The 16178-nt window shown below is 43.8% G+C and overlaps 1 pseudogene; it reads right to left on the bottom strand.

Annotated features, from left to right (window-relative positions):
* Window positions 1-1872: 1872 nt before the first annotated feature.
* On the bottom strand, window positions 1873-1990 carry LOC126250395 (5S ribosomal RNA; annotated as a pseudogene).
* Between the last annotated feature and the right edge of the window lie 14188 nt (window positions 1991-16178).

The raw sequence follows: 16178 nt of genomic DNA, 5'->3' as shown, positions 1-16178 counted from the left end.
AATACTCTATGTGATCGAAAGTATCCGGACGCCTGGCTGAAAATGACTTACAAGTTCGTGGCGCCCTCCATCGGTAATGCTGGAATTCAGTATGGTGTTGGCCCACCCTTAGCCTTAATGACAGCTTCCACTCTCGCAGGCATACGTTCAGTCAGGTGCTGGAAGGTATCTTGGGGGAAGGAAGCCCATTCTTGACGGAGTGCTGCACTGAGGAGAGGTATCGATGTCATTCGGTGAGGCGTGGCACGAAGTCGGCGTTCCAAAACATCCCGAAGGTGTTCTATAGGATTCAGGTCAGAACTCTGTGCTGGCCAGTCCATTACACGGGATGTTACAGTGGTGTAACCACTCCGCCACAGGCCGTGCATTATGAACAGGTGCTCGATCGTGTTGAAAGATGCAATCGCTATCAGCGAATTGCTCTTCAACAATGGGAAGAAAGAAGATGCTTAAAACAGCATTGTAGGCCTGTACTGTCATAGAGCCAAGCAAAACAACAAGGGGTGCAAGCCCCCTCCAAGAAAAACACGACCACACCATAAAACCACCGCCTCCTAATTTTACTGTTGGTACTACACACTCTGGCAGATGACGTTCACCGTTAGTTCGCCATACCCACACCCTGCCATCTGATCGTCACATTGCGTACCGTGATTCGTTACTCCACACAGCGTTTTTCCACTGTTGAATTGTCCAATGTTTACGCTCCTTAAACAAAGCGAGGCGTCGTTTGACATTTACCTGAGTGATGTGTGGCTTATGGGCAGCCGCTCGATCATGAAATACAAGTTTTCTCACCTCCCGCCTAACTGTTATAGTGCTTGCAGTGGACACTGCTGCAGTTTAGAATTCCTTTGTGATGGTCTGAATAAATGTCTGCCTAATACGCATTACGACCCTCTTCAACTGTCGGTGGTCTCTTGTCAGTCAACAGACGAGGTCGGCCTGTACGCTTTTGTGCGGTACGTGTCCCTTCACGTTTCCACTTCACTATCACATCGGAGACAGTGGACCTATGGATGTTCAGGAGTGTGGAAATCTCGCGTACAGCCGTATGACACATGTGACACCCGATTGCCGGCCGTTGCGACCGAGCGGTTCTAGGGACTTCAGTTCGGAACCGCGATGAAGCTACGGTCGCAGGTTCGAATCATGCCTCGGGCATGGATATGTGTGATATCCTTATGTTAGTTAGTGTTTACTAGTTCTAGATCTAGGTCTCAGATATTAAGCCCCATAGTGCTTAGAGCCATTTGACACCCGAACACCCGACCACTTTCGAAGTCCGTGAGTTCCGCGGAGTGCCCCATTCTGCTCTCTCGCGATGTCTAATGACTACTGAGGTCGCTGATATGGAGTACCTGGCAGTAGGTGGCAGCACAATGCACCTAATATGAAAACGTATGTTTTTTGGGGTTGTCCGGATGCTTCTGATCACATAGTGTAATTAATAAGAAAAGTTACGAACAAAATACAGCTCACCTGAATGCGACGCTAAAACTTGCTTCTTGTTGCACAGCTTGTCAAATCTAAGCAACAAATGAGATGCGGTTACCCTCATACCCTTTTCCATACCAAGTCCTGATCTGTACTTGATTTTAATAGCAGCCACTCCCGAAAACCCACTACCACAAAGATAGAAGGTTAAAAACTACACTAAAGTCCGTCCGAACAGGCCTTGGAAGACCCAACGGTACCGACCGGCCGCCGTGTCATCCTCTCAGCCCAAGGGCGTCACTAGAAGAGGATACGGAGAGGCATGTGGTCAGCACACCACTCTTCTGGCCGTGTGTCAGTTTTCGTGACCGGCGCCGCTACTTCTCAGTCAAGTAGCTCCTCAGTTTGCCTCACAAGGGCTGAGTGCACCCCGCTTGCCAACAGCGCTCGGCAAACCGGACGCTCACCCACCCAATTGCTAACCCAACCCTACAGCGCTTAACTTCGGTGATCTGACGGGAACCGGTGTTACCACTGCGGCAAGGCCATTTGCTAAAGATAGAAGGTTGCATAATAAGAATTAGTGCCTTCAGGGCTTTCTTGTTCAAACTCGGAAACTCTTTTCTTACTGAATACCAAACTTTTAGCAATGCTATGATGAAAACTTCACTTTCAATGATAATCTGATATACTCCTCGCAATTCTTCCTCATCTTCAGTATTGCCATCAGAAGGAGAACCATTACAGAAGGGATTTTGAAACAGCTGAATCCTATCATAGTTTTCAAGAAAGTACACTACTGGCCATTAAGATTGCTACACCACGAAGATGACGTGCTACAGACGCGAAATTTATCCTACAGGAAGAAGGTGCTGTGATATGCAAATGATTAGCTTTTCAGAGCATTCACACAAGGTTAGCGCCGGTGGCGACACCTACAACGTGCTGACATAAAGAAAGTTTCCAACCGATTTCTCATACACAATCAGCAGTTGACCGGCGTTGCCTGGTGAAACGTCTTTGTGATACCTCGTGTAAGGAGAAGAAATGCGCACCATCACGTTTCCGACTTCGATAAAGGTCGGATTGTAGCCTATCGCGATTGCGGTTTATCGTATCGCAACATTGCTGCTCGCCTTGGTCGAGATCCAATGACTGTTACAAGAATGTGGAATCGGTGGGTTCAGGAGGGTAATACGGAACGCCGTGCTCGATCCCAACGGCCTCGTATCACTAGCAGTCGAGATGACAGGCATCTTATGGCTGTAACGGATCGTGCAGCCACGTCTCGATCCCTGAGGCAACAGATGGAGACGTTTGCAAGACAACAACCATCTGCACGAACAGTTCGACGATGTTGGCAGCAGCATGGACTATCAGCTCGGAGACCATGGTTGCGGTTACCCTTGACGCTGCATCACAGACAGAAGCGCCTGCGACGGTGTACCCAACGACGAACCTGGGTGGCGACATCGCGGTGAACGCACATTGGAAACGTGTATTCGTCATCGCCATACCGGCATATCACCCGGCGTGATGGTATGGGGTGCCATTATTACACGTCTCGGTCACCTCTTGTTCGCATTGACGGCACTTTGAACAGTGGACGTTACATTTAAGATGTGTTACGGCCCGTGGCTCTACCCCTCATTCGATCCCTGCGAAACCCTACATTTCAGCAGAATAATGCACGACCACATGTTGTAGGTCCCGTACGGGCTTTCTGGATACAGAAAATGTTCGACTGCTGTCCTGGCCAGCACGTTCTCCAGATCTCTCACCAGTTGAAAACGTCTGGTCAATAGTGGCCGAGCAACTGGCTCGTCGCAATACGCCAGTCACTACTCTTGATGAATTGTGGTATCGTTTTGAAGCTGCATGGGCAGCTGTACCTGTACACGCCATCCAAGCTCTGTTTGACTCAATGCCCAGGCGTATCAAGGCCGTTATTATAGCCAGAGGTGGTTGTTCTGGGTACTGATTTCTCAGGATCTATGCACCAAAATTGCGTGAAAATGTAATCACATGTCAGTTCTAGTGTAGTATATTTGTCCGATGAATACCCGTTTATCAGCTGCATTTCTTCTTGGTGTAGCAATTTTAATGGCCAGTAGTGTATTTATCTAAATTAACATGAAGTTCAGATAAATGACCTTCAATTACAGACAAAATATATGCAGTAAGGCCTAACTCACTGTCTTTCATAAAATGCTGAAAACATGGAAAAAAGTCTACATCTACATCTTTGTTCATTTTTTTCTTCCATAGAAAAGCTTCTTTAGAGGCTTGAAACTTTGTCAATAAACTGAATGAAATGAGTTTCACTTCCTGCAGTGACTTATTCAGTGAATTTAACTCCTCATATATATGACATAAGTATGTGACCTTTAATAGAAAATCATTTCCGAGAAAGCACTTAACACTGACATGATTTCCTTGTTCCAGGTAATAAAATATTTCTCCTCTAAGTTCATGTTTCCCCTGGAAAACCAACGAGTGCTTATATAAAGTAAGAGAGGGTATGTTCAGCCTCCATATTCTGATACATTTGTCTAAAACATCTAGCTTTCAGAGTATGAACGATAATACAGTTCAGCACATTTTTGATAGTTTGCAGCACTTAACTCAGATCGACACCTTAATGTTGCGAAGCGAGAGCTTCCGAATGGATAATCCAATGGGTCCACATAATATCAGGAGGTTTACCGTGGATAAGTGCTTGTAGACCACCGTAACGCCCTGACATGGATCGCGCGCCATCAGTACACACATCAACACAGTAAGCCCAGTTAATTTCATTTTCAATCCTGAAGTTGTCCACTATTTCGAACAAATCTTTGCCTGTCGTAACAGCATTTATTTCCTTTCAAAAAAGAAGATCTTCCATCATTTTGCTACTTTTCCCATCAACAAATCGTACATGTCATTTCTATCGCTGTCAATGACCTCATCAAGCTGCAAACCAAAATCCTCCCTAATTTTTTCTATGACTTGTTCATGAAGGTCCTCTCCTAAATCTTGAATTCGACAACTAATTGTAGTGTCAGGTGAAGGAATGGGCGAAAGCTGATTTTCCATGGACTCTCCAAGCATAATGGACACCATGTCAAGAGCACACGGTATTATTACGAGGGTAAATCAATTATTATCCGCAAAGTAGGTATAAAATGTTATTGTAATCAAATAGGAAACTTATAAGAACATCATTTTTCGACATAGTCTCCTTACGTTTCAACGCACTTGGTCCATCGTTGTACAAGCTTCCTGATGCCCTCATAAATGAAGGTTCTCGGTTGAGCTGCGAGCCAGGAATGCACCATGTCTTTCACTGCTTCGTCCGAGGCAAATCGACGGCCCCTTAATACCTGTTTGAGTGGACCAAACAAGTGATAGAAGAGGCAAGATCTGGACTATAAGGGGGATGATCCAGTACTTCAAATTTGAGTTTCTGGAGCGTTTTAGCAGTGTGGGCAGCAGTATGCGGACGGGCATCGTCGTGCAACAACACAACACCTTTTGACAGCAGCCCTCGGCGTTTGCTTCGAATTGCAGGCTTTAACCAGGCAGTAAGCATCTCACTGCAGCGTACACTGTTTATTGTTGAGCCTCTTTCTCCATAATGTTCCAGTACTGGACCTCGTGAGTCTCAAAAACCGTAAGCATCAGTTTTCCAGCGGACGATTGGGTCTTGAACTTTTTCTTGCACGGCGAATTTGGATGTTTCCATTCCATACTTTGCCGTTTACTCTCCGGCTCGTAATGATGGATCCATGTTTCGTCACCAGTAATGGTCCTGTCTACGAAGTTGTCCCCTTCGTTACCATAGCGATCGAAATGTTTTTTGCAGACGTCCAAGCGCTTTTATTTATGCAACTGTGTGAGTTTTTTGGGACCCATCTTATACAAACTTTATGAAACCCAAGTCTATTGTGGATGATTTCGTAGGCAGAACCGTGACTATTTTGCAGACGATGTGCCATCTCGTTAATAGTTAATCGTCTGTCCAAGAGAATCATTTCACGTGAACGCTCAATGGTTTCTTCATTTGTGGCGGTAAACGGTCGTCCGGCTGCTACATCGTGCGTAACACTTCTGCGACCGTTTCGGAATTTTTCAATCCATTCATAGACACTCCGTTGTGGCAAAACACTGTTCCCATACTGTACCGAAAGTCTTCGATGAATTTCGGCCCTGATACGTCTTCCGACCACAAGAAACGAAGCACTGACTGTTGGTCTTCTTTGGTGCAAATAAACAGCGGAGCAGCCACGATTAACAGCACGGCAGCGACAACGAAACTAAACTAGCAGCATGAAAATTGCAAAGATATAACAACAAATAAACAAAGCATGCGTTATCAACGTAAAACGACAGTACTACCAAAATAAACAAAAATATAAGTAAATTGCGGATAATAATTGACTTACCCTCGCAGTTCTGCTGCAATCGTATGGGCTTTGTTACATTTGACTACTCCGTAAGCTACATTTTAGGACCCTAGAAGTCATTTATTCGAGAATTTCGCCTGATTAGAAAATAATAATCTTTTTCTTTCATTGGACTCAGTTTTCTAGAAAAATAGTCCCTTGGTTCGACAACGTCATTCGTATGAACACTTTCTAAATCACGCTTTAATTTGCTAGGCAGCACACATTCAACAGAAAGTTCTTTCAAACACAGTAGACGCTCTTCTTCATTCACAAAAGTGCACGTGACACCAAAACCTAAGCAGCTAACGTCGTATTTTCTATACTTATGTTTCCTATCTTCATTACCACTTTTCTTGTTGTCCTCGGCAAGTTCTCGCTTTTTACTTTCACATAAAAATTTAAAAACGTATCCATAATTTACCTCCTTTAATAACTTTATAACAAAGCCACAGTATAATAAAAATTGCGTGACAACCCAACAGTCACTGCTGATGTCAGTGTCATGCATGATAGTTCAGATTCGGAACTGTAACTGTTTACGCATTCTGGTCAATATCTAAAGGGTAGTTCGTCTGACAAGCCTGCCGCACCGTCCGGTGCTGTGGTGTCTCAAGTCGCGTACACACGAGGCCAAGGAAGGCCAACGAACGACAGCCAATGGATTCGGTCGAACGTTGATCGCCAACGCATTGGCGTTCGGTCTCTCGTCCTCGTCAAACACAGCGGTTGCGGCCAAGGGATTAGGCCATGTGGAATCGCAGTTGGTTCTCATAACTTGAGATAGCTCCCATTTCTTTCTAGTTCTAAAATGCCGTTTTAATTAAAATTTCACTGGCCGATATTATGAGGGAAGAATACGTTTTAGCCAGTTGTCGCATGAGCAGCTATTATTCTACTGCACAAAGCTGATCACCGGAGAAAATAAGAAGAAACGACGTAAGTGGACGACTGCTCTTTTAAAAAGTAAGGAGCAGTGAACTGGCACAAAATTAATGTCTCACCTTAAAGCTGAATTGTAATATGAGCTATTTCATATTTTTTTCCGGATGAAAGCAACAGATTTCGTATTCTTATTGAACTGTGTAGGACCTAAAATTTTCAAGTCGAAACCACTTTTAGGAGAGCTGTGCATGCAGCAGAAATATCAATGGTCACTCTGCGCTATTTAGCTACTAGTGATACATATACCAGCTTAATGTACACATTTAAAATATCAAAACAGCTCATCTGCAAGATTGTACCAGAAGTCTGTTCATCAATAAGATAAGTAAACAAATTTATTCTAGTGCTTAGTTGTATCACCTTCATTCATGGCTCTGAGCACTATGGGACTCAACATCTTAGGTCATAAGTCCCCTAGAACTTAGAACTACTTAAACCTAACTAACCGAAGGACATCACACACACCCATGCCCGAGGCAGGATTCGAACCTGCGACCGTAGCAGCCCCGCGGTTCCGGACTGCAGCGCCAGAACCGCACGGCCACCGCGGCCGGCACCTTCATTCATGAAACAGAAAACAACATAAACAGTAACTGTACACATCTGTAATGAAACGTAAGGTATTTATTTACAAAAATTGAATATCATTGTGGGTGCGTTTACTTTTGTAGTATCTGGTTACTGTGGTGTGAAGGTTTGGACAAATGGTATTAAATGTGAGAAAGTTGTGTATTTAGGGATATCTGGCGCAACTCTATGAATAGATTGTGGAGATGGTGTGTCGGCTGTACTCGTATAATTATTTTGGCGTAACTCAGCATTACTGCTTTGAGAAGCAGTGGATGGTGATGCGGAACGAGTACTGGATGCAAGCGGCAGTCAATGAGATAGCCAAATATGGGTATTACTGACATATCGCTGATAAGAATCATTGGACCTGCTTTGGTGTTGCGATGTGGTGCAGTAAATTCCAGTTGATTAAAAACCATATCGGCTTTGAAAAGGATTTGACCTATCAAATGCTCTACAACACTTCTTGTACGTGCTTTCTGTGCTTGGGTGCAATATGGTCCCCATAAATAGTGCTTTCGTCTCGTGAAAACCGGTTTTCGATGAGCTCCATCATTAATTCGTAAGCCTTGTCTGCCCTGGACTGGTTGCTTTTGCGCAGACGGATCTTGGATACGAGATTTCGTACAGCTACTTGGTGCTATTGTTGGTTCATTTTTGTCTGTGTTCTCGCCGTCTGGTTATTGATTAACACTTCGTTTCCGCTGTTATTACATGCTTTTTCTCAATATACTGTCACGTCAGCTCCTGAAAGAGATTGAACTACATTTAAAAATAGGATAACGTTACTTCTTTTGCTACTTTAAATATACAAGGCAAGAAAACATATGGAGTGCGACATGGTTTAAAACCGTTCTTTGTTTTCGTAGAGGTGCCTTCCATTGTTGAACAAGGGGCGCAGGTAGCACGCAAGTTCGAAAGTAAATGGAATTTTATCAACTTCATTGGTTCCGTTGACGGAAGACGCTGCTCAGTACAGGCATCGATAAACAGCAGTAATGAATATTACAACTATAAGCGGGGATGGGACCTGGATAAACTGAAAGAACCAGAGGTTGTACAGAGTTTCAGGGAGAGCATAAGGGAACAATCGACAGGAATGGTGGAAAGAAGTACAGTAGAAGAAGAATGGGTAGCTCTGAAGGATGAAGTAGTGAAGGCGGCAGAGAATCAAGTAGGTAAAAAGACGAGGGCTAGAAGAAATCCTTGGGTAACAGAAGAAATATTGAACTTAATTGACGAAAGGAGAAAATACAAAAATGCAGTAAATGAAGCAGGCAAAAAGGAATACAGACGTCTCAAAAATGAGATCGACAGGAAGTGCAAAATGGCTAAGCAGGGATGGCTAGAGGACAAATGTAAGGATGTAGAGGCTTATCTCACTAGGGGTAAGATAGATACTGCCTACAAGAAAATTAAAGAGACCTTTGGAGAAAAGAGAACAACTTGTATGAATATCAAGAGCTCAGATGGAAACCCAGTTCTAAGCAAAGAAGGGAAAGCAGAAAGGTGGAAGGAGTATATAGAGGGTCTATACTATGGTGATGTACTTGAGGACAATATTATGGAAATGGAAGAGGATGTAGATGAAGATGAAATGGGAGATACAATACTGCGTGAAGAGTTTGACAGAGCACTGAAACACCTGAGTCGAAACAAGGCCCCGGGAGTAGACAACATTCCATTACAACTACTGATGGCCTTGGGAGAGCCAGTCCTGACAAAACTCTACCATCTGGTGAGCAAGATGCATGAGACAGGCGAAATTCCCTTAGACTTCAAGAAGAATATAATAATTCCAATCCCAAAGAAAGCAGGTGTTGACAGATGTGAAAATTACCGAACTATCAGTTTAATAAGCCACAGCTGCAAAATACTAACGCGAATTCTTTACAGAGGAATGGAAAAACTGGTAGAAGCCGACCTCGGGGAAGATCAGTTTGGATTCCGTAGAAATATTGGAACACATGAGGCAATACTGACCTTACGACTTATCTTAGAAGAAAGATTAAGGAAAGGCAAACCTACCTTTCTAGCATTTGTAGACTTAGAGAAAGCCTTTGACAATGTTGACTGGAATACTCTCAAATTCTAAAGGTGGCAAGGGTAAAATACAGGGAGCGAAAGGTCATTTACAATTTGTACAGAAACCAGATGGCAGTTATAAGAGTCGAGGGGTATGAAAGGGAAGCAGTGGTTGGGAAAGGAGTGAGACAGGGTTGTAGCCTATCCCCGATGTTATTCAATCTGTATATTGAGCAAGCAATAAAGGAAACAAAAGAAAAGTGCGGAGTAGGTATTAAAATCCATGGAGAAGAAATAAAATCTTTGAGGTTCGCCGATGACATTGTAATTCTATCAGAGACAGCAAAGGACTTGGAAGAGCAGTTGAACGGAATGGACAGTCTCTTGAAAGGAGGATATAAGATGAACATCAACAAAAGCAAAACGAGGATAATGGAATGTAGTCGAATTAAGTCGGATGATGCTGAGTGAATTAGATTAGGAAATGAGACACTTAAAGTAGTAAAGGAGTTTTGCTATTTGGGGAGTAAAATAACTGATGATGGTCGAAGTAGAGAGGATATAAAATGTAGACTGGCAATGGCAAGGAAAGCGTTTCTGAAGAAGAGAAATTTGTTAACATCGAGTATAGATTTAAGTGTCAGGAAGTCGTTTCTGAAAGTATTTGTATGGAGTGTAAGCATGTATGAAAGTGAAACGTGGACGATAAATAGTTTGGACAAGAAGAGAATAGAAGCTTTCGAAATGTGGTGCTACAGAAGAATGCTGAAGATTAGATGGGTAGATCACATAACTAATGGTGAAGTATTGAATAGAATTGGGGAGAAGAGGAGTATGTGGCACAACTTGACAAAAAGAAGGGACCGGTTAGTAGGACATGTTCTGAAGCATCAAGGGATCACAAATTTTGCATTGGAGGGCAGTGTGGAAGGTAACAATCGTAGAGGGAGACCAAGAGATGAATACACTAAGCAGATTCAGAAGGATGTAGGTTGCAGTAAGTACTGGGAGATGAAGAAGCTTGCACAGGACAGGGTAGCATGGAGAGCTGCATCAAACCAGTCTCAGGACTGAAGACCGTAACAACAACAAAGCGGAACTTCAGCATACTTATGGTGGGTTAGAATTTTTACAATTAGTCTTAGACACAGAAAAAATAGTGATATATATAATTCTATAATCTAAATCTTTAACAGAAGTTAAAGTAAACAATGACCTCCCTCTAATGAAGTGTATTTTGATATTTTTTTAAGTGATGCGGATGCAGATTACTGTTTCTTCTTTGCCGACGTTCGTTGCCAAGGAAGAATTTCTGATGGAGGTGTTTTAAAACATTCACTATCATGGAAATCGATATAAAATAATAAGTTGAGCTACAAGATAATTTAATGAAAGGTTACCCCGTAAATCATAAAAAGGTTCCAAGAAACGAATTTTTAATTACAGATTAAGCAGAGCACGTCGGCTTATCGAGAACATTTTTGGTATTATGTCTGCTGTTTTCAGAGTACTTCGCAAACCAATGTTACTGACTCCAGACAAACCAACGGCAGTAGTTCTGGCATGTGTATACTTGCACAACTTCTTAACAAAAAGAAGATCATCACCCCATATTTACATACCACATGGTACTTTTGATGAGGATGATGCAAGAGCAGTAATCGCAGGAACTTGGAGAACAGTAAACAACAATTATTTAAACACTTTTCTTTCTTCACAAAAATCAACTAGAAAAAGTGCATCAAAATGTGAAAAATCCGGGAGGAAATCGCTGATTATTTTTATTCGGAAGTATCATGGCAGGATGTACATGCTTGAAAAATCTAAGTGATAAAGGATCAGCATAACTGTGTATTTAAAATGTTCATTGAAAATTAAATGCGTATACAATCTGAACATGTTTTGTAATATATTCGACTGTATGTTATCACAATAATTAAAAATAATTTAATTTTAAATTTTCTGTGATTTCTATTGACTTCAAAAATTGAGTTTTATGTTTAAAACATGATTTTTCATTACGATAATAATTATAGCGCCTGAAATAGAATACACAAAAGCAAAATACAACGTTTTCACTTCCCTCTGTGTTCGCTGTTCTCTCCTTTTTTGGCATGAATTTATGCTCCATGTATCCCATACTGCAAAAGCAAACCATGTCGTTTTGCAGGCATCAGCTCCGCTCCCGGTTTTGTTCGTTTGTCTCTGTTGTTCACAGCGAAAAGATGTTAATAAAGACTCTATTTTCTTTTCCATGTCGTGTGCATTACCTCACATCAGCTCACTTATTTATCTCCAAGCGTCTAATCTTTTCAAATTGTTTTTATATTCGCAGTTTGTTCCCATAAATATTCCTGTCCACGACAAAACTCTATCAGCTTTAATGCAGTCTCCGTGTTCCATGCCATTCTCCAGTATTTCAAAACACAACAAACATACAGCCTTTCAGCAGACAACAAATCACAACTGAGCCAACGCACATCCTACTTGCTGTCCACTGTAGGTGAGAGGTACGGCCAACACACCAACAACGCTTTCATGTTAGACTGTTAAGTCCGACCCGCAACCAAGGCCACCCGCTTCGTTGTCTCCGATTTGCCGTCGTCCACGCTAAGCAAATCTCGGCCAACAAAGTGTTGGCGGTCGTTGTTGGCATAGGGCTGAGCGTCCAACGGAACCGTATTCGCCCGAACAGTTGGCCGGTCGTATACGGCCACAGCATGCGACCAAATCCGCTGCAAACGGCCGTGGAAAACTTCTGACGACGGTTCCCAGTGATTGGGCTTGGTTTCACGCAGTCCGACGTAGCAGGTGCAAGCCAGTGCCTGTCTCGCTTGTGTCTGGATGTGTTTCGTACTTAATTACCAACTATGAACGTAGAGAAGGTTACAAGTCTTGTGAATGAGAACAAGTCACTGTGGAATATGTAAGACAAGTGATATCACCACCGCAACTTACAAGAAACTATTGTTGAAAGCTGCAGAGGACAAAAGTGTCTGAACTAAGTGGAAACGGTAATCATAACCTAGCATAAAGCGTAATACTGTGTCACCAGAATTATTGAATATGTGATACGTGACGCACAGTGTGCACTCTACACTGAAGAACCAAAGAAACTGGTACACCTGCCTAATATCGTGAAGGGCCCCCGCGAGCACACATAAGTCCTGCAACACGACGTGGCATAGACTCGACTAATGTCTGCAGTAGTGCTGGAGGGAATTCACACCGTGAATCGTGCAGGGTTGTCCATAAATCCGTAACAGTAAGAGGGGATGGAGATACCTTCTGAACAGCTCGTTGATAGGCACTTCAGATAATTTTCATATGAGGGGAGTTTGCTGGCCAGCGGAAGTGTTTAAAACTGGAGTCATTATGTACACTACTGACCATTAAAATTGCTACACCAAGAAGAAATGCAGCTGATAAATGGGTATTCATTACACAAATATATTATACTAGAACAGACATGCGATTATATTTTCACGCAATTTGGGTGCATAGATCCTGAGAAATCAGTATCCAGAACAACCACCTCTGGCCGTAATAACGGAATTGATACGCCTGGGCATTGAGTCAAACAGAGCTAGGATGGCGTGTACAGGTACAGCTGCCCATGCAGCTTCAACACGATACCACAGTTCATCAAGAATAGTGACTGGCGTATTGTGACGAGCCAGTTGCTCGGCCACCATTGACCAGACGTTTTCAATTGGTGAGACATCTGGAGAATGTGCTGGCCAGGGCAGCAGTCGACCATTTTCCGTATCCAGAAAAGCTCGTACAGGACCTGCAACATGCGGTCGTCCATTATCCTGGTGAAATGTAGGGTTTCGCAGGGATTGAATGAAGGGTAGAGCCGGCCAGAGTGGCCGTGCGGTTCTAGGCGCTACAGTCTGGAACCGAGGTTCGAATCCTGCCTCGGGCATGGATGTGAGTGATGTCCTTAGGTTGGTTAGGTTTAATTAGTTCTAAGTTCTAGGCGACTGATGACCTCAGAAGTTAAGTCGCATAGTGCTCAGTGCCATTTTTGAAGGGTAGAGCTACGGGTCGTAACACATGTGAAATGTAACGTCCACTGTTCAAAGTGCCGCAAATGCGAACAAGAGGTGACCGAGACGTGTAACCAATGGCACCTCATACCATCATGCCGGGTGATACGCCTGTGTGGCGATGACGAATACACGCTTCCAACGTGCGTTCACCGCGATGTCACCAAACACGGATGCGACCGTCATGATGCTGTAAACAGAACCTGGATTCATCCGAAAAAATGACGTTTTGCCATTCGTGCACCCAGGTTCGTCGTTGAGTACACCATCACAGGCGCTCCTGCCTGTGATGCAGCGGCAAGGGTAACCGCAGCCATGGTCTCCGAGCTGATAGTCCATGCTGCTGCAAACATCGTCGAACTGTTTGTGCAGATGGTTGTTGTCTTGAAAAACGTCCCCATCTGTTACCTCATGGATCGAGACGTGGCTGCACGATCCGTTACAGCCATGCGAATAAGATGCCTGTCATCTCGACTGCCAGTGATGCCAGGAGGTTGGGATCTAGCACGGCGTTCCGTATTACCCTCCTGAACCCACCGATTCCATATTCTGCTAACAGTCATTGGATCTCGACCAACGCGACAGCAATGTCGAGTTACGATAAACCGCAATCGCGATAGGGTACAATACGACCTTTATCAAAGTCGGAAACGTGATGGTACGCATTTCTCCTCCTTACACGAGGCATCACAACATCGTTTCCCCAGGCATCGCCGGTCACCTACTGTTTGTGTATGAGAAATCGGTTGGAAACTTTCCTCATGTCAGCACGTTGTAGGTGTCGCCACCGGCGCCAACCTAGTGTGAATGCTCTGAAAAGCTAATCATTTGCATATCACAGCATCTTCTTCCTGTCGGTTAAATTTTACGTCTGTAGCACATCATCTTCGTGGTGTAGCAATTTTAATGGCCAGTAGTGTAGCAATTCTGGAGGTGTGGGATGTCGCATTGTCCTGCTAGAATTGCCGAAGTCCGTCGGAATTCACAATCGACATGAATCGACGCATGTGATCAAACAGGATGCTGACGTACGTGTCGCCTGTCAGAGTTGTATCTAGACGGTCAGGGATCCCATATGACTCCAACTGCACGCGCCCCACACCATTACAGAGTCTCCACTAGCTTGAACAGTCCCCTGCTGACATGCAGCGTCGATGGATTCATGAGGTTCTCTCCATACCCGTACACTTCCATCCGCTCGATACAATTTGAAACGACACTCGTCCAATTACGCAACATGTTTCCAGGCATCAACAGTCCAGTGTCGGTGTTGACGGGCCCAGGCGAAGCGTAAAGCTTTGTGTCGTGCAGTCACCAAGGGTACACGAGTATGCCTTCGGCTCCGAAAGCCCATATCGATTATGTTTCGTTGAATGTTTCGCACGCTGACACTTATTGATGCTCCAGCACTGAAATCTGCAGCAGTTTGGAGGAAGGATTGCACTTCTGCCACATTGAACGATTCTCTTCAGTCGTCCTGGATACCATTCTTACAGGATCTTTCTCCGGCTGCAGCGATGTCTAAGATTTGATGTTTTACCGGATTCCTGATATTCAAGGTACATTCCTGAAATAGTCGTACGGAAAAACCCCACTTTATCACTGCCTCGGAGATACTGTGTCCCATCGCTCGTGCGCCTACTATAACACCACGTTCAAATTCACTTAAATCTTGATAACCTGCCATTTTAGCAGCAGTAACCTATCTAACAACTACGCCAGACACTTGTCTTACATAGGCGTTGCCGACAGCAGAGCCCTATTCTGCCTTTTCACATATTTCTGTATGTGAATACGCATGCCTGTACCAGTTTGTTTGGCGTTTCAGTGTATAAGACTGTTTAAAAATTATAGAAGTAGTATTTAAAACCAAAACTGAGAAGAACCTAAAGACGGTCCACAATCCCGACTTATAAGACTTTAAAATATTCTAGAAACTGTATTTAAAATCAAAACCAAACGTTCAGGCTGTGGAACTAGTAACGTTCTCAAACCACTTTCATAAATGCGCTTCTCTTAGCAAAAGAAGGTCATAAATTTATCTCGTTTGGAATACGCTGCACTGATACCGCTGTTCTCGACGCCAGGAGTGTTTCTGTTTGTGTGTGTATTAGCTGGCAAGTGAATGCAGATGCTGTTTCTTTACCCTCTTTCTCAGTTACGATGTTCTATAACCAGCATAGACATTTCAATACGTGAACATCACCAGCCTTAATAGTTTCAGTACTTGTTTTCAGCACTCCCTATTTACTAGTCACTTGAGACTTTCAATCAGATTGCATGCCTATCGAGAGTCGCTTCAGCTGTTTGACTGGATTCGTGATTTCCTCTCAGAAAGGTTACAGTACATAGTAATAGACGGTAAATCATCGAGTAAAACGGAAGCGTTATTCGGCGTTCTCCAAGGACGTGTATAGGCCCTCTGTTGTTCCTAAACCACATAAACGATTTAGGAGATAATCTGAGCAGCCCTGTTAGAATGTTTGCAAATGATGATGTTATTGACCGTCCAGTAAAGTCGTCAGAATCCGCCGCTCGTGGTCTCGCGGTGGCCCTCTCCGTTCCCGAGCACGGGGTTCCGGGTTCGATTCCCGGCGGGGTCAGGGATTTTCACCTGCCGCGACATGACTGGGTGCTGTTGTGTCATCGTCTTCATCATAATCATCATCATTCATCCCCCTTAGGGTCGGAGGAAGGCAACGGCAAACCACCTCCTGCATCG

The sequence above is a fragment of the Schistocerca nitens genome, chromosome 3, assembly GCF_023898315.1.
Source record: "Schistocerca nitens isolate TAMUIC-IGC-003100 chromosome 3, iqSchNite1.1, whole genome shotgun sequence".
Classification (NCBI taxonomy): domain Eukaryota; kingdom Metazoa; phylum Arthropoda; class Insecta; order Orthoptera; family Acrididae; genus Schistocerca; species Schistocerca nitens.
This window is presented reverse-complemented; position numbering and strand designations above follow the sequence as displayed.